This window comes from Armigeres subalbatus, chromosome 3 (genome assembly GCF_024139115.2).
Source record: "Armigeres subalbatus isolate Guangzhou_Male chromosome 3, GZ_Asu_2, whole genome shotgun sequence".
Lineage (NCBI taxonomy): Eukaryota > Metazoa > Arthropoda > Insecta > Diptera > Culicidae > Armigeres > Armigeres subalbatus.
This window is the reverse complement of record NC_085141.1, coordinates 311,270,158-311,297,005: the sequence shown is the minus strand read 5'-3', so window position 1 is coordinate 311,297,005 and position 26,848 is coordinate 311,270,158. Positions and strand designations below refer to the sequence as shown.

General features: G+C 42.4%; 1 protein-coding gene across 13 annotated transcripts in view; it reads right to left on the bottom strand.

Moving 5' to 3' along the window:
• Positions 1 to 26,250, bottom strand: part of LOC134225267 (transcriptional activator protein Pur-beta) — a 73,385-nt gene extending 47,135 nt beyond the window's left edge. The window contains exons 1-3 of one of the 13 annotated variants that reach the window (XM_062705197.1): positions 25,886 to 26,250; positions 15,545 to 15,953; positions 7,619 to 8,410 (exon numbers count right to left, since the gene is read on the bottom strand). The gene's annotated coding sequence lies outside the window, so the exon portion shown is untranslated. Of the gene's footprint in view, positions 1 to 7,618; positions 8,411 to 8,686; positions 8,704 to 15,277; positions 15,381 to 15,431; positions 15,954 to 16,016; positions 16,094 to 25,885 lie in introns of those variants that run through there. The other 12 variants (XM_062705196.1, XM_062705195.1, XM_062705198.1 and 9 more) reach the window with 12 other exon arrangements.
• Between the last annotated feature and the right edge of the window lie 598 nt (positions 26,251 to 26,848).

The window sequence follows — 26,848 nt, the reverse complement described above, 5'->3', positions numbered from 1 at the left end:
GCAATTTTTTCGAAACGAATGCAAAAACGTACGAATCGAGTGATTCGATTCGAGATGCGCAATGTCACCCCAGCTTATCGCCCTTTTTGTAGATGGGACACACGACACCTTCCATCCACTCCTGCGGCAGAACCTCATCCTCCCAAACCTTGGTAATCACCCAGTGCAGCGCTCTAGCCAGTGCCTCACCACCGTGTTTAAACAGCTCTCCTGGTAGTTGGTCAACTCCAGGGGCTTTGTTGTTTTTCAGCCGGTCGATCTCCTCCTGGATTTCCTGGAGATTCGGCGCCGGAAGTCGCATGTCCGTGCGCGTGCTCCTAGGTTCATTGCCATACCGCCACCGTTGTCTGCCATATCGCCATTCAGGTGCTCTTCGTAGTGCTACCGCCAGCTTTGGATCACCTCACGCTCGTTTGTAAGAATAAAAAACATCTCTCCAGCCATCTTCAAGAGATGCTGCGCCTAGCTGCTCTTCCGTTGGGAGTGCCACTTCCAGCTGCTGCGCGTAGTCTTGGGCTAGTCTACCGTCTTGTAGCCGCCCAATGTTTAGCCGCGGCGGACGACTCCGACGCGTGTTGATCACCGTCGATAGTTTTGAGCGCAGACATACTGCAACGAGGTAGTGGTCGAATTCAATATTCACACTGCGTTAAGTGCGTACGTTCGTGATGTCGGAGAAGAATTTACCGTCGATTAGAACATGGTCGATTTGGTTTTCCGTTACTTGATTAGGTGATTTCCATGTGGCCTTGTGGATATTCTTGCGGGGGAAGAAAGTGCTTCGGACTACCATTCCGCGGGAGGCTGCAAAGTTTATGCATCGTTGGTCGTTGTCGTTCGATACGGTATGCAGACTATCCGGTCCTATGACCGGTCTATACATTTCCTCCCTTCCTACCTGTGCGTTCATGTCACCGATGACGATTTTGACGTCCCGCAGTGGGCATCCATCGTATGTCTGCTCCTGCTGCGCATAGAACGCTTCTTTCTCGTCGTCGGATCTCCCTTCGTGTGGGCAGTGCACGTTGATGATGCTTTAGTGGAAGAAACGGCCTTTTATCCTCAGCTTGCACATCCTTGCGTTGATTGGCTGCCACCCAATCACGCGTTGGCGCATCTTTCCCGCACTATGAAGCCGGTTCCCAGCTCGTTGGTGGTGCCACAGCTTTGGTAGAAGGTAGCCGCTCGATGCTCGCTTTTCCACACTTTCTGTCCTGTCCAGCAGATTTCCTGCAGCGCTACGACATCGAAGTTGCGGGGATGTAATTCATCGTAGATTATCCTGTCGCAACCTGCGAAGCCTAGCGACTTGCAGTTCCATGTTCCATGCTTCCAATCGTGATCCTTTATTCGTCGCCTAGGTCGTTGCCGATTGTATCGAGTCGTATTATCTTTTATGTGGTTCGTAATAGTTGTTTTTAAAGGCGGCTTATTGGGCCTGCGCCTGCGTCTCGTCGGAGGGCCGTCGTGTCAGGGCTGTTTAGCGCCCCACCTAACACCAGGACTTGGGCTTGTGCGCTTTGAGCGGCACACGGTCGCTTTGGCGGAGCCTACTTGCGGATTCATGCAGCTTTTTATAGAGGTTTAAGAGGGCCCACTGTCAAACCCCACCACATCCTAGGCAGGCGCCACAACTCGCAGATGACCAGGGATGACCACTATGATGGCGTTCTTTTCAAAAAATGCTACTCCTTCTACAGAATTTCCATTCCGACTGTTCCCAGCTTAGAAATCGTCGCATGCCAAGTAAATGTGAAGAATAAAGATCTTTGCATAGCTTCAGTGTACATTCCTCCAAATGCCTCTAATAATCGTCGACATTTTTGGAGCGCAGTCTCCCTCCTATCATCTCCAGTATTGATATTGGGTGATATGAATGCACATGGTATTGGATGGGGCGAAACGTATGACGATTATAGAGCGCCTATTTTCTATGATTTGTGTGACGATTTCAATATGAATATTTTGAACACTGGTGAAGTAACTCGATTAGGACCAAATGGTCAACAAAGCCGTATTGATCTGTCTTTATGTTCAAATTCACTATCATTAGATTGCACGTGGAAGGTAATTCAAGATCCCCATGGTAGTGACCATATGCCGATAGTCATCACTATTAAAAGTGGCTATCAACAATCTGAGCCAGTTAATGTTCCTTTCGATCTCACGAAGAACATTGACTGGTAAAAATTTGCATCGGCGGTAAAAATTGGTATTGACTCAACTGATACTCTTCCACCTTTGGATGGATATCGATTCCTTACTGAGTTGATTCAAAAAAGCGCACTAGAAGCTCAGGAACGAACGTTCCATATACATCTGTCATAAGAAGACCAGCCACACCAGGATGGGATGATGAATGTACTAAGTTGTATTCTGAGAAATCTGATGTCTTCAAGGCTTTCCGTAAACACGGAAGGTCTGAGCTTTTCGAAGAGTATTTGAGGCTTGAAAGAAAGCTCAAAAATCTCCTCAAGGCTAAAAAACGTAGCTACTGGCGACGTTTTGTCGATGGACTATCACGAGAAACCTCAATGACAACACTTTGGAAAACGGCCCGCAACATGCAACAAGGTGGAAATGCACACCAACGAGAGTGAACAATACTCCAATCGATGGATATACAACTTCGCAAAAATGGTCTGTCCAGATTCCGTACCAGCTGAACCGCTATTTCGAGAATCAACTACTGATACCGGTTCTTTGGGTGGACCATTCTCAATGCTGGAACTTCCTCTCCTAATCCTCTTTCATCTAATAACTCTGCTCCGGGATGCGATAACATCTAACTCAATCTTCTTAAAAACCTCCCAGATATCGCAAAAAGACGATTACAACTGTTTCATGGAGTACAACATCGTACCACCAGAATGGCGGCAGGTCAAAGTAATAGATATTCAAAAGCTTGGAAAACCAGCGTCTAATCATAATTCATACCGACCGATGATTGCCTGATAGCATGGCATGAGAAAATTATTGGAAAAAATTATCCTTTCAGAATGGGTCGCATTACTGTCAAATACTCAGTTTGATTTTTGATTTGAAAAAAATAAAGGTACAAACGATTGTCTAGCGTTGCTCTCTTCAGATATACAGCTGGCCTTTGCGCACAAGGAGCAATTGGCTTCAGTATTCTTGGATATAAGGGGGCGCGTTTGATTCAGTTTCCATAGAAGTACTATCAGACAATCTGCACAGTGATGGATTGCCCGTTATTTTGAATAATTTCTTGTACAATTTGTTGTCAGAAAAACAAATGAACTCCACACTCTGCACTCTGACAACTTCCAGAAATAGCTACATTGATCTCCCCCAAGTTTCATGTTTAAGTCCTTTGCTTTATAATTTCAATGTTAAAAATATTGATAATTGTTTGGAAGGACAATGCACGCTCAGACAACTTGCATATGATGCCGTGGTCTCTCTAAGAGGTCCATGTGCAGATGTGATAATCTGACTGTCTGACTGACCCCAAAAATTAAGTTGTTGTGTTTTCTAGGAAGCGGTACCCTGCTCAACTGAAACTAAAGCTGTTGAATGATGACATCAACCAATCTTTATCTTCTAAATACCTTGGGGTCATGTTTGATTCTAAATGTGACTGGAAACTCCATTTTGAGTATTTGATACAAAAATGCCGGAAAGGGGTTAATTTTCTACGTTCTATCTCCGGAACATGGTGGGGTGCTCACACGGAAGACCTCATCAAACTCTATAGAACGACTATTCTCTCTGTTTTAGAGTATGGCTCTTTCTGCTTCCTCTCAGCAGCTGATTGCCACCTGATCAAATTGGAACGAATTCAGTATCGTTGTTTGCGTATTGCCCTTGGCTGTATGCATTCAACGCATAACATGAGCCTGGAGGTGCTTGCTGGAGTCACTCCTTTAAAGCACCGTTACTGGGAGCTCTCACTAAGAATACTCATCAAATATGGAACAAGTAACACACTTGTCCTAGATAACTTCGAAAAAATGCTTGAACTGACTTGCCGTTCAAGATTCCTTAGAGTTTATCTCAACTACATATCAACAGATCTTTGTCTTCCGTGGTATAATCCACCACGAGTTCACTTCACCAACGACAGTTCCTCCATTGGAAACGATCTATCCATGAAATATGCTATTCAAGGAATACCAGATCATCTTCGAAAAATATTCATTCCCTCACTTTTTTCCGAAAAATGTGAACATGTCAATTGCAACAACAGGTACTTCACTGATGATTCTCGCATTAACGGATCCACTTGCTTCGGTGTTTTCAATGTACGTTAAACCATCTTCCGAAAACTTCAGGAACCGTGTTCGGTTTATGTTGCTGAGCTGGCAGCAATTAACTTCGCTTTGGGGATAATTTCAAATCAGCCCGTAGACCATTATTTCATCTTCTCGGATAGTCTTATAGTTCTATCGAGGCACTCCGGTCGATGAAACTTGTTAAGCACGCATCTAACTTTCTTACAAACATAAGAGAGCAGATGCGTGGTTTGGTCGAAAGATCATTCAAGATTACCTTTATTTGGGTCCCATCTCACTGCTCAATCTACGGCAATGAGATGGCAGACTCGCTGGCAAAGGTTAGCGCACAGGAAGGTCAGGTTTATGACAATCGAGAAACGAGTTTTTCCCATTAGTCCGTCAGAGTACTCTTCAAAGTTGTCAAAGAAATTGGACACACAACGAAATTGAATGGTGGCTATTTTCTATTTTTCAGGATTTTCGGCTTTCAGTCACATGAAAATGTTGATAATTTCAAATCATTGCCAACGTTTCGATCCGGGGGTTTGGATCTTCACCAGGGCCTGTCATTCATTGGCGATACGTTAATAAAACGGTAAAAAAATCTACCAAAACAATTTTACAACATCAAAACAAATCATGAATCCATCTTGTCAAAGCAAATATGTGGGACGTGTATCAGTATTAGACGTGTCAAGCTGGGAAAAGATTTATATTAGTCTGAGAGTTCTTACATTGTTATTATTTGGATTTCTAAGCATATAAATTGTAAAGAATATTATTCAAATTTAGCAATAATATGGCCGGGATTCTGCCAAATCGCACCAAGCGCCAACAAAAAAAATACCCGTCTATCTGCCCAAGTTTTTGTTTTGCAGATTAAATTGATCCCAATTGTCCTTCAACCACATAACTGAGGATATCCTACACAACTGTACGTATGAATTGATATAAAATGATGTTTGTTTTCCTTTCACGAACAAAATATCACCGGTGAGTCAAAAAGTGTGGTTTTGATAAAACCCCTACCACATTTTCTTCTTCTATATCTTATTCTATATATATAAAACAAAGTTGGCTTTTGTACGACCGCGCATCACTCAAGAATAGACAGCCCAACTTTTGCTAATTTATATTCATTTCCTTCTTCTATTTGCGAGGAAAAATGTTATGATGAAACAGGAATACTTTGAAGATCATTACTCAATATTTTCTAAGAAATGGTTTTTCGTACAATTTACATGAAAATGTTTGAATTTGGTCATCTATTATATAAAACAGAGTTGGTATTCGTACGACCGCGCATCACTCAAGAATGGACAGCCTAACTTTTGCTAATTTATATTCGTTTCCTTCTTCTATTTATGATGAAACTGGAAAATTTTCAAAATCAAAATCCATTTTTTTTTCGATAAAACAGTTTTTCGTAAATTTTGTATGAAAATTTCAAAATTTGATCATGGAATGGAAATGGAAAGATCCGTATGTGCTAATTTTTGTTTGTGTAGGGTAGGATGGGGTAAGATGGGTCACCTAAGGTGAACCCTCAATGCTTCAAAATGAAACATTTTAATTTAGGTTTTAAACATGGATCTATAAAAATAGCTCATAATCTGTCAGCCTTCTTCTTCTTCTTATTGGCATTACATCCCCACACTGGGACAGAGCCGCCTCGCAGCTTAGTGTTCATTAAGCACTTCCACAGTTATTAACTGCAAGGTTTCTAAGCCAAGTTACCATTTTTGCATTCGTATATCATGAGGCTAGCACGATGATACTTTTATGCCCAGGGGTCTGAAATAACAGAAAATCTACTTTTTATTTCATTTTGAGTCATTAAAGTAGAAGTCTATTTTTCTGTCATTCAAAAAATGCAGGGGCAAGATGGGTCACCTTTAAATTTTGCAATAAATATTGTTTTTATTCACAATATTAAATTACACACAGATAGATAAGTTTAATCCCAATGATGTTATTGAATAAAAAAGGATTTTAAAGCTTTGGATTAAGAAATGGCACTACATTTAAAAATGTCTGCAATTTCTTACGAAAACAAGCCGTCCGAGTATTGCTTTTTAAAAGACAAAAAATAAACATTTTTAATTAACAAATTAACAACATTAAGTAACCTTTAAATATATTTTGAATACGAACTTTGTCCTTTAGTATGTGCTGACCCATCTTGCCCCATTTGCAAGTTCATGTTAGAATGTCTAATTTTCGATCAAATTTATTTATTTCTACGTAGTTAGTATAACATCGCCCATATAACTTATGATACTTATGATACTTATACTAAAAATGTTTAAATTTTAGATTGCTCTACGAGATTACACGTTTTATAGTAAGTGTAAGAAACAATGCAGAAAACTATTTTACCTTGCCATACTCTACCAAAATGAAATTTTATCATCAAATCGAGTGACAGTAAAGTAGAACCAAGTTATTCCGTGACCCATCTTGCCCCGCCTAACCCTACTTAACTAATAGGGAACACGTTATTACAAAACCGTAAAATATTTTTTTCTGAAGAACCAATTTGTTTTCTAGATAAATTATGTACGCAACAAATTGTATCAGAAAAATGATCAATTTTTGGCGAGACAAAGTTCGCCGGGTCAGCTAGTTGGAAATAAAAAAAGATTCTCAAGTATCATACTTTGATTCATAAACTAATTGATTCATCTTTGAGCTGATACAATGTAATGTGACCCGCTAACGGGTTACAGTGTAAGTAAACGAACATAATTGATTTCTAAATGCTTCATATATAACTCATACATATTATAGGGCTTTATTGGTTCCTAAATATAAATGATTATCTATGGGTGAGCTCAAACTTCCAGCCGATCGAAAGAAAAAAAAAATTATGGCTCATTTTCCACAGATTTTGTAAGAAACATTAAGGATAATTTAGGTTAATTCCACTTAGCGCTTTGCAAATAATCGAACAAAATTTCCATAACATAACATTTACCTTACCGAAAAAAAAATCTCCAAGAGGCACCTTCAAAGTTCAATCGCTTATAACCCCATCAACGGGGATACAACTACAGCAGCATTTAACCCAGTGCAATGATCTTACATAGAAATGCACTATAAGCCCCGAAAAGTTTTCTCCACCTATGCTCAGTCGATATTGGTCAACGTCCGTACCTCAGAGCTCGTTGTAACATGAGAACTCTTGCACGCAGAAATCAATCATTATACACTTTTGATCACTCGCTCGTTCGAGCTTCTAATGTCTACCAACTACACCACGAATGAAATTTGCACACAACACAACTAATCGAATATAATCATCAGCGTTGAGCGCTGTTTTGCTTCCTTCCAAATGCCCTTTCGAGATATTTTGTATTACATACTACCCGTGCAATTACCTGGCAACGCTGTCGTTAACCTGTGTGCTCTGCTGCTGCTGTCTGTGTTGTCGCTCTCGTCGCCCTCTTTGGAACGATTCACTCGCACACCAACAGCGACGTTTCGTTCGTCCGACAACGAACAGATGTTTCACTCCCGTGCGTGAGTGCGTGAACTTTTCCACCTTTAGCACCTCTTCACACCCACCACCCACTCGGATTTTCCTTCCCACTGAACCACACTAGATCTGTTTGGTTCCTTTTGTTACTTTCTTCGCTGCGTCCTTCACCCACCTATTTAAGGTGTCTCCTATGCTCCGGGGAGGACACGCACTACTAATTCTCTTCGTTTGGACACTGGGGGCCACATGGAAAATTCGGAAAAGCACAATTTACTATCGATCAAAGACGACAGTTTCCACACTTCATATCGCTGAAATTTTCACCCACTTCGCTCCGCTGGCGCGCGCACACACACCCCCAGTTCGGTGCCGTCGCAGCTGTTTTCTGCCACACTCAAGTCCGCGTCTCAGCTGTTCTTCGACCGACCGACCGACACACACGCTCTTCTTCCTTTCTCTTTCTGTCACCTACTGCCACTGATGGCTTCCTCGCGGGTACCACTCTGGATCACGAGGAAAATCGATAGCACTTCTCTGGCCGTATGCTTCTCCGTTGCTGCTACTGCTCCTGCTTTATCGCGTTTCCTTTCGTTTGGTCATTCGCGAATCATTTTCGGGCTTCACGTTTTGCTTCTTCGTCTTCTTCGTTCGTTAGTCGTTGCTCGCTAACTTGTGCTGCCTCGCGAATCACCTGTATTGGATTGCACGTTTTGATGATTATATTCGCGTATTCCACCACTGACTGACTGGCATGGTGCGTCTTTTCGTCTTCGATAGTTGGGCATAAATTTGACGCGTGTGACGTTTTTTATTGTTCCGTTCGATGGTATTTGTTCACCATGCCAAGTACACGGGTGTGAGTACGCGAATCATTACGCCGAACGCGAGTTTTTAATATTGAATTTTAAAAGCACATATGTAATCGCGATATGGGTATCAACATGATATCTCCACAGAGCCGTCATACTATTCCATTCGTTATGCCGTTTCGTAATGCGGAACGTTCTCCAAAGAGACCAAAGTATAAGATGGAGATGGAACAGCATCAGGAACATTTATCCACCGTAAGAAGTGGCAACACCAAAATAGGAAAGAAAGAAGGAAATATGGTACAGTTAACCCTATAACGGATACCTTGGGTGTAAATGCATCACACATAAATTTGTTACTAACTTGACTAAACTAAAGTAAATAAAGTTTCGATGATTTGCAGGGTGTCTACTCATCTGTAAAAATAAAATTCCCTGATTTTCCCAGGTAATTTACATTAATTTTCAGGTAAAAACAAACGTGCCATATAAAGATTTTGCAGCTAAATTATCAGATCAACCAAGTAAATATTGCGAAAAACGTTTTTCAAAAGAAAATATTGTTGGCCTCAACAATTTTTTTCTCGTAAATTCCTTAAGAAATTTTTAAATAAATTCCTCTAGGAATTACTTCGAAAGTTCACCTAGAAATTGCTTCAGCCATTCAACCAGATATTTCCACGAAAATTTTTTTAGGAATTACTTCGAATCGAAAAGAATAAATTCAGTAATTTCTTTAAAGAGGGAATTCTGAAAATTATTTCGTAATTTCCCACGGATTTTTTTTTGCAAATATTTTTACAAAAACTTTAGAAAACACCTTAAAAAATTGCTCCGCAAATTCCTTATAAAATTCCTTCATAAAAGCCTTTGGCAATTCCTTTACGAATTTCTTTGGAAATTCCTTTAAAAATTCATGATTCTTTAAAAATGTCTTAAGAAAATTCTCGGAAATACCTCCGTAAAATACATTGGAGATTTCTTCAGATATACTATAAAAATTTCATCGAGAATTCCTTTAGAAATTTCAAATTTTTAAAGGAATTTCCAAAGAAAACTTCTCAGGGATTTGTTCCGAAAATTTGTATGGTAATTTCTTCGGGAATCCCTACTAAACTTCTAACAAAAATTCCTTCAGAAAATCATTTGGGAATTTCTTTGTAAATTCCTTAACGAGTTCTTTTAGAAATCCCTTCAGCGATTTCCTCGGAAATTGTTCAAAGAATTGCATTGGAAACTCCTTCAAGAGTTTCTTTGAAAATTCCTTTAGACATTCGTTCGGAAATACAATCAATGCAAAAGTATGAGATTGCTAATGTCGTTCCCGTTTGCGTGGCCAACATCTAGTCTGGTTATGACCAAAGTACCGCTACCGGTAGTGTCAAACCAATGTTGGTGATAAAACCTAAACATGCACTACAACATGATGGACAATAAACGGCAGGGATTCCTTGGGAAATTCCTATACGAATTGATTTGGAAATTCTTTCAGAAAATCTCCTAGAAATTCACCATTGAATTTTTTTAATTTCGTTAGGAATTGAATCAAGAAATATATTGTTAAACTTGATTTCGGCCTTGGTAACAAACATTGGAAAGAAATTTCCTGCTAAATCAAGCATTGCCTGAAAAACCAAGGTATGTATCCGACAGAAAAAGCTATCCTCTAACAGTTAAGGGAATAGGTTTTGGAGAAAAACGCTTGCATCATACGGAATTCGATAATATAATAACGGAATAAACAAAGTTTGTTTATCGAGACGAGCCAAAAAAGTTTGTTTACAAAATAAGTTTCGCCAAAATTGCATATCAGTCCCGATTTCCTTCAGGATTTCATTGGAAAATCCACTCTGAATGCCTTCGGGAATTCTTTTCAAACTCCCTTTAGCAAAAATCATTCACAAACTCCTGCAGATTTTTTTTTTGAACATCTCTTCGGGTTCTACTTTGTGAACGAGCTCGGTGGTTTAGTGGCTACTGCTTCTGCCTTATAAGCAGGAGGTCGTGGGTTCAATTCCAGGCTCGTCCCTTTCCTACTTTGTATTTCTATCTTAGTTCTTTCTGTGTTTCACGTTCTACCAAAACGATTCCTACTGTTATACCCTCCCAACAATCCCAAAACCTCCCGTGGCACCTATGAGCGGTCGTAGAGTTCTCTGCATCTTTCTTAAGTAGGTGTCAAACTAACCATCCTACCCCTTCCTCAGGGTAAGTCGAGCGTAGACGCTATCTTGTCGGTTATCAAATCCGCGGAGATAGCTATCCAGCGTAAGAGAAGGGGAGTTCGCTATTGTGCAGTAGTGACTCTCGACGCGAAGAATGCTTTCAATAGTGCCAGTTGGGCAGCTATTGCAGATGCGCTCCTGCGTATTGGAATTCCCGAGTACCTGTACAAGATTCTCGGAAACTACTTCCAGAATCGAGTACACGGAGGCGGGTCGGAAGTGCGTTGACATAACCTCAGGGGTTCCGCAAGGTTCCATACTGGGTCCAGTGTTATGGAACGTCATGTACGACGGTGTCTTGAGGTTGAAGTTTCCGGTGGACGTGGTAATCGTCGGCTTCGCTGGCGATATTACGCTGGAGGTCTACGGCGAATCGATCGAAGAGGTGGAGTTGACTGCAGCCCATTCGATCACAATTGTGGAGGAGTGGATGAGTTCCAGGAAGTTAGAACTGGCTCACCACAAGACTGAGGTGGTTGTTGTTAACAACCAAAAGTCGGAGCAACAAGCGGTGATAAGGGCAGGCAACTGCGCGGTCACCTCTGAACGCTCCATCAAGCTCTTGGGGGTAATGATCGACGATAAGCTCACCTTTGGTAGCCACGTCAATTACGCCTGCAAGCGTGCCTCCACAGCTATAGTGGCATTGTCCCGGATGATGTCCAATAGCTCTGTGGTTTATGCCAGCAAGCGCAAGCTTCTGGCTATCGTCGCTCTGTCCATACTGAGGTATGGGGGACCAGGACCAGACATCGTTATCGGTGAAGACATATCGTGCTTCGAAATGCGCGGCACGAGAGGCATCCGTAGGACTGTCAGGTTGGCCTCAATGGTCAAATGGCAGCGTGCGTGGGACAGTTCCACTAAGAGTAGATGGGCACATAGGTTGATACCGGAGATAGGTACGTGGATCAAGAAGAGGCGCCATGGGAAATCACTTTCCACCTGACCCAGGTCCTTACAGGCCATAATTGCTTCAGACAGTATCTACACCGGTTCGGACAGTATCTACTCGGCCTCGCCCGAGTGTCCGGTGTGCGCAGGTTTAGAGCAAACGGCGGAACACGTGTTGTTCGTGTGCCCGCGTTTTCGCACAATGCGTGACCACATGCTTGCCACATGTGGTCTGGACACTACCTCGGACAACCTTGTCCGGAGGATGTGTAAAGATAAAGTTGGCTGGAACGCCGTTTTATCGGCTATCGTCCAAATCTTCTCGGAGCAACACAGAAGGTAGCGCCTGGACTCGAGGAATGGCTGGTTAAGGCGCAAGGGTTCGGAGTCGGCTTCATGGGTCATACCGGTGCCCTGTGGTCGAACTCGATCCTTTTATCAAACAAGTGGCCGCGCGAAGAACAACATGGTATCGTCGCTTTCGCGGCGTCGGTCAACCGGGCGGGTTCCGAGCCCGAGGACGGAAAGGGGTCCTCGTCAAGGCTGGGGCAGGCGTAGGCACCGCTTCGGCAAGTCCCTCTGTGTGCTGGCGAATAGGCCCTATCGCAGAAAGGTCAATTTGGGGTGCACGCGGCATCATCATTCTTGATACCAGTCGTGCAGAGGGAAGCAGGAGCGAAGTCGACCCTTCCCACCTTCCGAGGACATAGGGCGTGGTAAGGCCACCTGGAAAGCCGGCAACGCGCTGGCACGATACCATGGTGTTCTTCTAAAAATGCGAGTTACGATGTTCGGTGCTGCAAGGACACGCAGCTAACCTCGAGGGTGCGTTGTGCACTGGCCCCCCTTTGAAGCCTTACTTTCTGGTTGTACCGAAGGGACTATGGGCTTGGCGGCAATGGAAACGGTTTAGCGAGTCGGGGTGGTAGCCCTGCCTCCCTCGTTTGCTGTTGGAGGTGATCCCTAACCCCGCACTTCCGATGAAACCATCGACATAGGGAGAGATATCGAGATATAGAACATCGAGATGTAGAGAGTCGACTGTATGTATGTAGATCGAAGGGACCGAGCAAACGATTGAAATAGGGAGAGTTTTCAAAAGTTATCAATGATTAAAACTTGTGTACTGAAACGTTTCAGAAAACAATTGCAAGTATTGTTACATTAGAGAACTATGTTAACCTATTGTATTGCGCCGGCATTTTTAAACCATTGGAAACCATCTATATTGTTATAGGAGGAGTTTGTGTTATTACATTCCAATGCATTCCAATATGATTGTAACCTTTTGGATATATGTTACGTGTACAATAAAAAAAAAACCGGAATAATCCACTTGGCGGTGATAGTGCCTTTCTCGTGTATAATAAAACAATAAAAGCATAAGAGAGGTCAAAATAGCACTTTAGGGAGATAGATTCAGTTATTTCTATCAATTCACATTTATTTGTGTTCATTTGAATGCATTGCAGCAGTTCTTGAAAAAAAAATCGATTTTGAAATTTTTTTTCCAAGGGGGCCTTTCTATCAAAAGTTCAGTATTGGAGTGATTCTATAGCTTTCTTTCTTGTTTCAGAAAATGAACAATGGCGGTTTTTTCGTTCGAGATGAACTATTGCGTCCATTTCATTGAACTTTTGTAGTATACCCGTGTTACTTGTTTAGTGCATATCTTTCTGCTCCATTTCTATTAAGTAGTCGTTTCTTATTCAGATATTTTTCTAACTTAATGTGAGGCTTTTTTAGATTGAAGTAGCGCCATTTATATCCTTCGAGAAAATGGCTTATAACAGCTCTCAAAGGCACGCCCCTCAATTAGTTTCGGCTTTAACAAAAAGTGGGATAACACTAGTTTTGACCATGCATCGGTACTGAAGTTCAAACATATTTTGCTTCTTCTTATGAGTTCCGAATTCGTTTTTGTCGGCTTAGAAACCAGCCCAACATTGAGTTACGTTTTTATAATTTACTCCATTGACTCCATCCAAAAGGTGCAAAAGATGGGTCATCTAAAAGCAAATTATTGTCATTCCATACTCTTCCGACCCTCACTTTTAAGTATTAACAAGACTAATAAGAACTAGAGCACAGTTTCATCCAGGCCATTCATCCCCTCGGCACGGGTCGCCTGACACCTTGGGTTTCGGGATTAGGGACGTCGTATTGTCAATTCTGCAAATCTGATTAAGGCGTAATTCTCGCTGAGACCGGGTCATTATTTGCACGAGGTTCTTAAAAATGCCTAAATTTATGTTCATTTGAAAGCTTTCGGCGACTATATTAAGGATCTGGGATAAATTCTTCAGACAGATGGACCCCTCGTGTTTTATACAGGAAATCTCTTTTATGAACCCCTCGATTTTGGTCAATTCTTGACTCACCAAAGTGTCATAACTTCAAAATTTCTCCACCGATCTTAGACACATATTGAGTTTGGTTACCATCTTGGATTTATTTTTAAAAACTATTTTTCCACAAGGTACGCAACTACAGATTTTGAATATTAATACATCGATGGAAAGCTTAGCTTATATTGTGCTTTGTGTTCAAAAATCTCAGGTGTATGTTTTTTCCATCAAAAGTTATGTACGATTTACCAAATTATTTTTTAAGGCCCATCTGACGAACAAACATTATTTTTATGGTTAATATGATACTACGACGTCAGTTCCTTGATTTCATACACTATTCTACGCCAAATATGTTTTGAAAATGAAGAGAATATCTACAATAGTATTTGATTTGGAAGGCTCAAAAGTTTTAAGCATAACGGAGCCGTATTTAAATTATTGTATTATATAATTCAAGAATTTTGGTATTGATGATTGAAAAAGTAAGTTAATTTCGATTATTCTGAACTTATTATGGTTGCCATTTCAGCTATTTCAATTTGAATTTCGTCAAAATTAGATCTATCTCAGTTTTTTGTTTATCCCCTGTACGGCCAATGGACGCGTGATTGTCCCACGGAGAGGAAAACAACGCAAAATGAACCCAATAAGATTCGTCCATGTTTTCAGCAATAACAAAAAAATGAACCATTTTCATGCTGATGCGAAATTTACCAACCCAGCTACATTTCACAATGACTTTCTGTTCAAAACAACAAGGTTCTTGTGACTTTCTAACGCATTTGAAATATGTTTTAAAAAGGCCTGTGGCAAAACGCCGGGTGGGGTAAAATGACTCAAATGTAAAATAGTGGTGAACGCATGGTTGTTTGTTTTGTCTTAATGAATTGAACAACAATCTTACGGGTGATGTGAAAGATTCGCAAATCGTTAAATATAAGTGAAAATTATTTGACTTCATTTTCACTTAACTTCGCTCATTTTTTTCCATTGCAGCTCAACAATGAATAACTAATATTTAATTGTAATGGTAATATTCGTTCATTAACTTCCCACAAAAGATTATACGATCGATTTTATGAGTAATTCCATTTTGTCGCGTTGATGCGTTTTGCACTGTTATCCCCTGTATAAGGAATCCCAGCAAACATGGTACATGAGAGCCAAAAACATGGAAGTTTCAAAGGCTCAAGTACTATTTCAACATAATACCCAGAATATGTATTGAGGAACATTTCTGCCTTCAACCATTTTGTACCACTCAGAGAACTATACTTACCAGAGTTTAGAGGAGATTTTTATGCATTTATACCGAAGGTATCCACGATAAACCTCTATTTAAGGGTATCATCACAGGGTTAACCAAGTAATGGCAAAGAAACTAATTCAATAAATCGAAATAGACGGATAGCAATTCAATATTGCAAACATACGTATCAGCTTTGCGACTCGATTTTTCACTTGAACATCTTGATTGTTTTCGCAAAACTAGCCTACGTCATCCACTAAATCACTATCATTTTTTCTTCTTCAAGGCAAGACCTACTAATTTGCCTAGTCACGTCTATACCTTCTGGTTCCCAAGCTACACTATCCCACAGAGGAATTGCTCACATTTCAATATTTTTCAGCACTTTTCACAGGTTGCCCGAGCACAAACTTCCCGATAATCTACCAGCAGCGACAACTGCAAGTCCGGATCGATTCACTTTTCGGATGGTGCTGTTGTTCCATGAATTTTTCTGCACTGTCTCGACAGAAACCAGATTCTGACGTCGTACGCTTTATTGGGGATTCTTCGAGACCAGAAGGCCACTCTATCCTTCGAACACTGCGCTCCAGCTCCCGTGCTGCAATCGATCCTACTTGTCACGAGCCCCACTTCCGATATCGGAGTACTGCTCCGATTAGGTTGCTAATTTTCCGTGTTTTTCCTGGGCCACCGTCTGGAACGTCTGGAATTGTGCGAGAAGAAAAAAGATTTTCTCAAATTGGCAAAGTTCAATCATTTTTCGAACATCTTTGCTTCTTTTTCGTTCCCCTCGGACTGCCTGCCTGATTATACTTTTACTTCAAACACGAACACTCACAGTTTCAGATTCACTCTTTCTCCCGAGCCAAACGTGATCTCACTCTACAGAAACTCGCACGCTTCAGTCGTCCCCCATGCCCCACATCACCCAGCCCCAAACGTATGACCAACCACCGTAAATACTGTGTGTAGGCAATATGCTCCCGAAGTCCGCTGCTGGTCGAGAGAAGATGCTTGTAGTGGATGACTACAGCTGAATTTTCGATTGGATCTTGATGTTTTTGCTCACATGTGCAAACACTCATAATTACCCACACCATCGTGTGCCGCACGCAACGACATCCATGTGAATTGTGAACAGCCGTGTGCATGTGGTGTGCCAGGATTGACCCCCCTTTGGATTGGTGGAGCCCAAGCTCCAGTAGTCGGTGATATCGCAAGCGATTCCGCTGAACAGAGCCAGCTTGTGGTGTGTACATCACAAAGACAGCGTAGGATACGTGCGGCGTCATGCAAACATACGTTGACTTCAAATGTGCATTGGTGGGCGATATGATGCCACTTGATGGTGACGGTTGTGAATGGTTGCCGAATGTTTGGACGAAGCGGAATACAGTAAACGTGAATTATGATCGGGATGGCTAGATCACCTATTGATTTCGCCAATATAAAATATGGAAAACATCACCCAACCGGTGATTGTTAGATTTTCTAAGAACCTATTAAAATCTGTATAAGAACTGGGCATATGCGAAAATGCTAGATTCTTAAACAAATATTGTAACAGACATTACAATTTCGTAAGATTTTCTTACAATATTTGTTTGTGAGCTTACATTTTTTGTATAATAATCTAACAATTTTGCATATGCTCAGTTCTTATACAGGTTTTAGTAGTTTCTTATACGGAATTGTTGGTTGGGTGTACAATAACTTGGAAAAGTAAATATTCATATTAGATGAAACAGTTCAGCTCGTGAATATATATATTTAGAAAACCAAAAGTAAATCTAGTTCGGGTATACATTCTGATGAAGCTAGTTTAACGTTATGTGCTTTCTTGAGAGGTACCCTTTCGATCTTTTGCATTTATTGAGGTACCCCTATTTTTTTGCTGTAGATGAAGATAAGCGTAAGCCACAGGAACGAACCTGAAATCTAACTGGATATAGTGCTCTCCAAAACATTGTCTGAAATTTTCGATATTCCGTGAAACTTTCCAATCCAAAGTAAGCTTATATATCAAGAAGCGATCTCGAGCCTCTTGAAAGAAGGTTTTCGAGCCTTTTGAAAGGAGGCTTCTGTGCATCTTGGTAGGACGCTTATCCCGAGCAGGAGCGACGACCTCGATACTATACTCTGTTATGAACTAGCCTTGCATAAGATGTAAAATACCAAAAAATAATACCAAAAATGTATATTCAGCTGAGGGACAAATTAGAAGCCAATGGTAGGTTCAGCTACCGCCAACACGCAAGCACGTGGATCTAGTTTCCTTGGATATCTCCAAGGCATTCAACAGGACTTAGACCCCCTACATCCTACAGCAGTTAAAAGAGTGGGGATTTTCCAGCAACATCCTTGCTTTCGTTCGGGATTTTCACAGAGGGCCCTCTTTTCAAGTTATGATTGGTAATCAAAGTTCGAGGACCTTCCCGGAGGAAACAGAAGTTCCACAAGGATCCGTTCTAGCCGTCACGTTGTTCCTCGTGGCTATGGACGGGGTGTTTCGTTCCCTCCCCGCCAACATATATATTAGACCTCTTCATGTTTTCAAAAAGTATCGAAAATTCAACCGGTCAGCCCAGAATTACAATTCTTATGCAAAAATAAGCCTCCTGTTAAATTTTCAGCAAATTCGGATAAAATTTCGAGGTGGCTCAAGTCGATTTAGTGTTTTTTTTTTGGGCTATTTTCAATTTTGAAAAAAAATCTACCAAGAGATATAAACGCCGAAAACCATCGCAACAACCTCTATATGGAAGCTTTTGGTGTGCTCTACAAGTCTTGTGAATATTACGATTCGTTCCTTTGGCCATGTTAAAATAAAAACACTATTCCCCCTTTAAGTCGTTGTTCTACAAAATTCTTGAATTTATAACAAATCATTGCTAATTTATTATATTTATTTTCCTCTTTTTTCCCTGGACATTTGAGTATTATAATTGCTAATGTTCGATTTACCGTTAAATTCTTAAAAATCAGAAGCTGAACATTTGTCATAAATTTGCACGCTAGTATTTCCTTAAACAAGTTATTAGAACAAAACTTAAATCAAATCATATGATATTTGATGCTTGCAACAAACGACTTCCAAATTTGGTTCATTTTACCATATGTCTGTATGCTTTTATCATTTAGTGCGTCGTAGTAACAAGTGAAATTAAAGCTTCTTTGTTCGAACAATTTGTTTGACCAAATCCCAACATGCAAGTTTATGATTAATGTTCAGCTTCTGATTTTTAAGCCCCCGTAACGCCGGGTAGACACCTTTGCGTGGTGTGTTACGGTGTAAGATCTACCACGGTCACATTGTCAGCTACAGGCAAATCCTGACCCAACGAATACCTTCCCCAATATCCAACTCCGTGGTACTTATGAGGGTGTCGCTGAGTCGGGGGCCTCTCGTTAAGTAAGTACTACACCAACACTTCCTTCCTTTCCCAAGTTACGGTGAAGATGGGCGTGGCCAGGAGTAGTAATCCTCATGTTTTTGTGATTTTTATCCTAGATTGAAATCAAGGACCACGCCCACCTTGATTTCTGATAGCAATCTGAATAAGGATTTCAAAAGAAAAACATGAGTATCACTAGTGTCCAATCTACGAAGTACACCGTAACTATGCTATGCTAATATTCAGCTTCTGATTTTTAAGAATTTACCGGTAAATCGGACGTTAGAAGTTGTATTACCCAAATGTCCAGGGAAAAAAGAGGAAAATAAATATTTTAAATTAGCAATGATTTGTCATAAATTCAAGAATTTTGTAGAACAACGACTTTTAGTGGAAACAGTGTTTTTATGCACTTATAAGCTTGAAAATCACTTTAACATGGTCAAAACATGAACGGAACGAATCGCAATGTTCACAAGACTTGTAGAGCACACCAAAATCTTCCATATAGAGGTTGTTGCGATGGTTTTTGGCTTTTATATCTCTTGTTAGATTTATTTCAAAATTGAAAATAGCCCAAAAACACTAAATCGACTTGAGCCACCTCGAAATTTTATCCGAATCAGCTGAAAATTTGTCAGGAGGCTTATATTAAAATAAGAATAGCTCAATAAGCTCAAAATAATTGTGATATAACAAAGAATTGTGATTTGGGGTTGACCGGTTGAATTTTTGATACTTTTTGAAAACATAAGGAGGTCTAATATATATCTACGTATATGCGGATGACATTAGGGGGATTCACTTAACGGCGTAGTTTGCTGTGTATCTGTTTATAGAAATGTTTCATAGGCGATTTGAAATATGTCCCTTGTGATTGATTGTGAAACATTTCTATAATCAGATACGCAGCAACCTACGCCGTCAAGTGAATCCCCTTATTATGTTGGTTGTCGTTGTCGACACGCCCGGGCGTACTCGGATCAAGGCACAACCAGCTGCCAGTGCCGTCCTCCGTTGGGCCAACTCGGTAGGTTTTACTATGACAGCCGGCAAATGCGTGCGAGGACACAGCCTTAAGTTGGGTGACCAGCTCATCCCCAACAAATAAAAATTGAAAGATCTTGGAGTCTCCATTGACCGGAGCCTCTCGTTCCACCCGCAATTCCACGAAGTAAAAGTAAGTTGTCGGACCAGAGTCAACCTGGTTCGGACCTTGTCTAACCCTCATCGAACCAGCAACAGGAGGCTCCGGTTAAAGATCGGGGAGGCTGTCATTGATAGCCACCTATTCTATGGCCTGGAACTGATCTGTAGCGCCCATCGTAACCTCGTCGAAATTCTGTCACCGACTTTTAATTCCTACATTCGAGCCGCCTCAGGATTGTTACCCTCAACACCAGCCGAGTCTGCCTGTACCGAGGCAGGCATCTTGCCTTTTCGCCACCGTGCGCTGGCGGCCATCTGCCACATAGCCGCGTCTTTCGCCGCAGCCACTTCCGGAGAATGTAGGATCCCTCTTCTCACTGAAGGGGACCGGATGGCACACGATGGCCGGCGTCGGTCTCCCCCCACTGTAAACAGTTCCATAGCTTGCAACTTCCGCAGGGGTTGCAATTCCATGGCTCTTAGAAGGTCAGTGGCCGAGCTCCTTAACAGAGATTTCCCCAACCACGAACACAGGCTTACGGATGAGTCGGTTTCGGGCCGTGGAGTCGGCATTGGGGTCACCGGAACCAATTTTACTGTGTTAGACAGCCTCCCGGATATGTGCAGCATCTTTTCGGCCGAAGCAACCGCTGCATCCACCTATCCATCCAGGAAACCAAATCTCGTCCTGTCTGACTCTGCCAGCGTCATTTCCGCACTTCAGAGCGATTGCCTAAGCACCCCTGGATTCAAAACATGCACCCGAACATGACCTTTGCATGGATTCCATTGCACTGCGGAGTGCCTGGAAACATCACGGCAGATCTCCTTGCCGGAGTCGGACTTCAGGGCCAGCGGTTTAGGACATCCGTCCCATTGGGAGACGTAAAAGCCGTACGAGAAAACTGGAAAAGTTCATGATTTGCCACAACATCTGGATACCTTTGGAAATTTAGGAGATCACATCAGCATGGACAGACCTATCCAACCTGAAAGAATAGCAAACCATCTCCCGGCTCCGAACCGGACACACGCGGCTCTCGCATAACTTCGATGGGAGTGCTTTTCATACAACCTGCGACGTCTGTGATGTTCGTAACACCGTTGAACATTATGTCTGTCGATGCCCCAAATATCAGGCTCTCAGGGATAACTACGGGATACTATCCGACGACACTGCCTGGACCGTCGCCCTCATCTCTTTCTTAAAAGATGGGGGCCTATACAAACTAATTTAACGGTTTCACGGGCTTCCCGAGGTCAATCTTGGAAGTAAGCTCCCACAACACGAGGCTTTCGGGCATTCCTTGGTTACCCCAAGGCTATAAGTCCCCACCCCTCCAGTGACCGGGCTGCCCGGGAACCCCAACCCGGGTTCTAAGTCCCTCGCAACATAAACCACCGATTTCAACAAGGTCAGCTGGGGGACCTCGCACTTCCCCAATTCCATTACTGTCGCCTCATCAGCATAGTCATAAATTCCCTGGTCTTTTACCGCAGCAATGCAAGAACGAATATGCTGCTGTCAATCAATTTCAGAGCTCTAAAGCTGATATCCAGCGTTCTGATCTTATTTATTTCATTTTCCTGCGTTCTGCATACTTTAAATTACGGTCGGAAACATCTGAACATTTTCAGAATTTAATTTATGTTCTGAATTTGGATGACTAGATGAAAGAGAGCAGCGCACTCAACATCACTCGGACCTATATTATTACTACCAAGGATTATCTGGATTTCCCCGTAGTTGGATGTTGGATGGACGAATTAGTATAAAGTTTTAAAAAGTTCATATATTAAGTTGTCAATGGAAGGTCCCACGGTTGGACCTGAGGGTGGAAATCCTTCCCCCTCCCACTACCAAGTGCCCCTGGCCTTGGCATTTTCGACGAGTAAAGAACTTAAAAATTTAAAAATTCACATAAATAAAGGAAAAATCAGAAAAGTTATATACAAGATACGACCGCCCGACGTAAACTACGTAAAACAGATCATAAGATAATTATTTTGGTTAGAGCCTGGAGTGATTGAAATTTTGACTTTTGCGCTCCCCTATGCTTGAACGATAACGTTTCATTTGCTGTTTTGGTGAACCTCCTAAATTTTCAACTGAATTGGTTATAATTTAACTGAGTACGAGCAGTTTGAAGTTTGTATGGAAATTACCATAGAAATCGCCCCGTATGTGAAAGATCGTTTCGTGATGCGGATTATTAACTATTTAGGGGGAGATCCCCCAGTGCCGGATACCTCCCAATACCGGACACTTCTTAAAACGACACTACTTGCAGAGGTCCCTTCTTCATCTTATTAAGTACAAAGGGAGGCTATTGAAAAGGCTTCTAACGGCAAGGAATATCAGATCTTCATGTGATGAACTGGCACTGCAAATGCTGGGTAAAGCGTACCATTGGTGCTTCGCGTACCTGAAAGAATAAAATAGACCCCATCTCGTGGTCCTTAGCCTCTTACCCAGCAACTCCTATCCCTACCTCCTCGTGGTGCTGGCCGAGATACGAGCAACCTTAAGGAAGATCGGGTAACCAACCCCGGTGGGAACTATGGTCGTATGCTGACAGGGAAGGGGGGTTTGCTCCTCTCCTGAGGTGCAAATCTTACTGAGCGTCTGTTCTCCTTGTCAGGATCGGCTCACAACAGCGTCTGTTCTCCATGTTAGGGGCGGCTGATCATCGTCCGAGTGCCAGCAAGGGACTCTAAGTGAAACTGTGCACCATGGTCCACCGGGAATAAGGAGGAATGGTCCTCCGGAAATTTAGCCTTTAAAAAACATACGCAACGAACAATCAACAAGAGAGTACGGACCGGAACCATCGGCGAAGACCACTGCGACGAAAAGGGACTAGCGATTGGAAACTCGGTTCGTGGAACTGCAAATCTCTCAACTTCATCGGGAGCACACGCATACTCGCCAATGTGCTCAAGGACCATGGATTCGGCATCGTAGCTCTGCAAGAGGTTTGTTGGAAGGGATCAATGGTGCGAACGTTTAGAGGTAATCATACCATCTACCAGAGCTGCGGCAACACACACGAGCTGGGAACAGCTTTCATAGTGATGGGCGATATGCAAAGGCGCGTGATCGGGTGGTGGCCGATCAATGAAAGAATGTGCAGGTTGAGGATCAAAGGCCGGCTCTCCAACTTCAGCATAATCAACGTCCATAGCCCACACTCCGGAAGCACTGATGATGATAAGGACACATTCTACGCGCAGCTGGAACGTGAGTACGACAGCTGCCCAAGCCACGACGTCAAAATTATCATAGGAGATTTTAACGTTCAGGTTGGCCAAAAGGAGGAATTTAGACCGACTATTGGAAAGTTCAGCGCTCACCGGCTGATGAACGAAAATGGCCAACGACTAATTAATTTCGCCGCCTCTAAGAATATGACCATTCGCAGAACCTGCTTCAAACACAGCATCCCGTATCGGTACACCTGGAGATCACCACTGCAGACAGAATCACAAATCGACCACGTTCTGATTGATGGACGGCACTTCTCCGACATTATCGACGTCAGGATATATCGTGGCGCTAGCATCGACTCTGACTACTATCTGGTGATGGTTAAACTGCGCCCAAAACTATCCGTCATCAACAATGTTCGGTACCGACGACCGCCTCGGTACGACCTAGAGCGACTGAAGCAACCTGATATCGCCACTGCATACGCATCTCTAGGCAGCGTTACCGGAAGAGGGTGAGCTCGACTGGGTTCCTCTTGAGGACTGCTGGAATACATTAACGACGCAGCGGAGTACAACGTCGGTAATGTGGGACGAAGTCGACGAAACGATTAGTTCGACGAAATATGCAGACAGATTCTGGAGGAGAAGGACGCAGCGCGGGCGAAAGCGCTCCAGCAAGGTACCCGGCAGAACTTGGAATGTTATAGACTGAAGCGAAGGCAGCAGACCCGCCTTTTTTTGGAGAAGAAACGTCACCTAGAAGAAGCGGAGTGCGAGGAGATGGAACAGCTGTGCCGTTCTCAAGAAACACGCAAGTTCTATCAGAAGCTCAACGCATTCCGCAAAGGCTTCGTGCCGCGAGCCGAAATGTGCCGGGATAAGGATGGGAGCATCTTGACGGACGAACGTGTGGTGATCGAAAGGTGGAAGCAGCACTCCAGAAACATTTAAATGGCGCTGAAAGTACAGGCAGTGAAAGTCAAGGCAGCGGAGGAGATGACTACGTCAGTTCAGCGGACGATGGAAGCCAACCAACCCCCACCTTGAGGGAAGTTAAGGATGCCATCCAATAGCTAGCTACTAAGGATGGTATCGGAGCTGAGCTCATCAAGATTGGCCCGGAAAAGCTAGCCATTTGCCTGCACAAACTGATAGTCAGAATCTGGGAAACTGAACAGCTACCGGAGGAGTGAAAGGAAAGGGTTATATCCCCCTTCTAGAAGAAAAGCATCAACATGGAGTGTGAGAACTTTCGAGCGATCACCATCCTCAATGCCGCCCAAAAATGATATCCCAGATCATCTTCCGTCGTCTGTCACCATTAGTGAATGAGTTCGTGGGAAGTTATCAAACCGACTTCGTTGACGGCCGCTCGACAACCGACCAGATCTTTACAGTACGGCAGATCCTTTAAAAATGCCGTGAATACCAGTGCCGCCTTGAAATCAATTAACAGATGGTGCGTTGGAACCTGGTTGAAGGACTATCCATTACAAGATCCATAAAGCGAATTCGAGTATGAAAGTCGCAATCGTGTACCGGACCATATCACTGGAAGCGGTCTGGAGGAGGACAACAAGCGCTTTAACCGTAGAGACGTAGGATTCCTATCCGCAAAACCTCAAGAACTGAGTTGTTAAGAAAATGGCATCACAAATGGGATACGGGGACTTCTAGATGGAGTTGGATTGGCTAATGAACATGGAAATGGACCGTAACAAGGAAGCTATCGCTACAGGGAACTCCTTTTCTTTACTGGCTTTCTCTGAGGAGCGGAATCTTTATCTAAATTTTGATTTTGACTATTAATTACTGCACACAATGTGTCATTTTTTTCTTTGCTTGTTGCTTTGTAATTAATCCGTTTTTGAGGCTATGCTTCTAGTAAATCTGCAATAACTCTCGTTTAGAATTGGTAGGGGAAATGTTCCGATTTCCATCTCACTGTACATATATCCATCTCATCGCTAAACAAAGAAATACGGCTCCAAATTCGTCGTTTCTTTTTGTCAACGTAGAAAAACATTAATTTTTTCCCTATTTCTCCCAAATTATTCAAAATCAAATTTTTTTTTTCGAAAGCTGCTCCAATGCATTCAAATGAACGCAAATGAATATGAATTGATGGAAATAACTGAATCTATCTCCCTAAAGTGCAATTTTACCTCTCTGAATGTGCTTTTCTTGTTACTTTTTATGTGTTTCACGAGAAAAGCACCATCACCGCTAGATGGATTATTCTGGTTTTTTTTTCTATATTTTAGAGCATCGATTTTAGTCGTGGTCTCTGATCAATTTTAAAATCCAAACCATGATCGTTTCAATATCGAGTAAGGAGAAGTTTACCGTAATTTGTAAAATAATAATAATAAAATAAATAATTTAATTATTCATCACAAACGACACTGCGGTGGTTTTACCAATTATCATTCACTGTCAAGTTTTTTTGTAGGGCGCAAACTTATTAATACCTCGACTATTTAATCTAATCAAAGTAGTAAGATACTACTTTGTATTCTGTACATACGCCTATTCCATCAAATACCTACTAGAAACCAAATTAATTTCATAACATTCATAAACCATACAACGAAACAACGTACTAACAACTGTTCAGACCAGCAACACTTGCACCTTCTGACACAAACACCACACTCAGCATCACCCAATTCTCTCCAGATCGCTCATAAAATTTTCAAGTTCCACTCACTCTCACTCCACTTTTCGCAGCTTCTCACCCACCAGCTCCCAGTGCACACAAAGCGTAGCCACCACCCCCCGGCAACCCAAAAACCAACCCCATCATCAACTGAGATCCTAGAGGCAGAGGAAAAAAAACTTTTTCTTCCAATTTCATAACTTTCACACAAATTCCACATACCAGCTTTCGGGCAAAGGTATTCCAATTTTCCACTAATCCGCAACCGTCTAGGCCGTAATCCACATTCCGTTGGCCGTATTCCGCCGTCTGGCACAAGCACTGTCCGATTCACTCGACAAGGCGTCCCAAAAATCAAGCACTCACCATAAATTTGTAGATTTTAGCTTCGCACAATTGGAAACACACAGAGGGCAGCCTCTAAGCTGCTGCTTTTTATTCTTCTGCACTTTTCTCTGGTTCAAAACCGACCGACGACGGCCACTGCCAAGCAGCGTTCAACCTTCTACCGAACTTGACACCGACGGTAACGAGAGTGAGAAGCCAGCGACCAAGCAGCAGCCAGCAGAAATCGCGATAGGACTTGAGTGACTTTTTGTCCAAAATGCGCGAGCTGTGTGTGTGTGTGTGGGGACGGGCCACTCAGCCAGCCACCCAATCAATGGAACGAACAGTCGAAAAGGGAAAACGCGCACACAACGAAACGATGAAAAACTGAGGTGGGCTGTCAAATCGCGAAAGCATCACAGCAGCCCACTGCCAAAAGTCTCCACAGTAATGTTGCACATATGGATGGGGAGCATTAGACGGGTTCGTTATTCATCATGATTCTTGCCCCTGGAATACTTGAGAATATCCGAAGTAAATATGATAATGGATAGATTGTAATCGCCACGTTTTAGGGGTTTTCTAGCAAGCTATTCTAGAGTCAAAACCGGGTGTTACTACTGTTCACGATTCTTCGGATGCTCTTAAAAATACCGTCGTCGGGGGTGACAATGGGTCAAATGGGGGTGAGAATAGGTCACTGTCTCAACTACTTAGAATGCTTGTAGAATGGATTGAATGTATCTGACGGCAAGAAGACTAAAACATAAGACTCCTTTTTGAACGATTTTGCTCTACGACCTTCAGGCTGCTGGTGAGAGCGAGGACCCATTCTCACCCCCCAGACCCATTGTCACC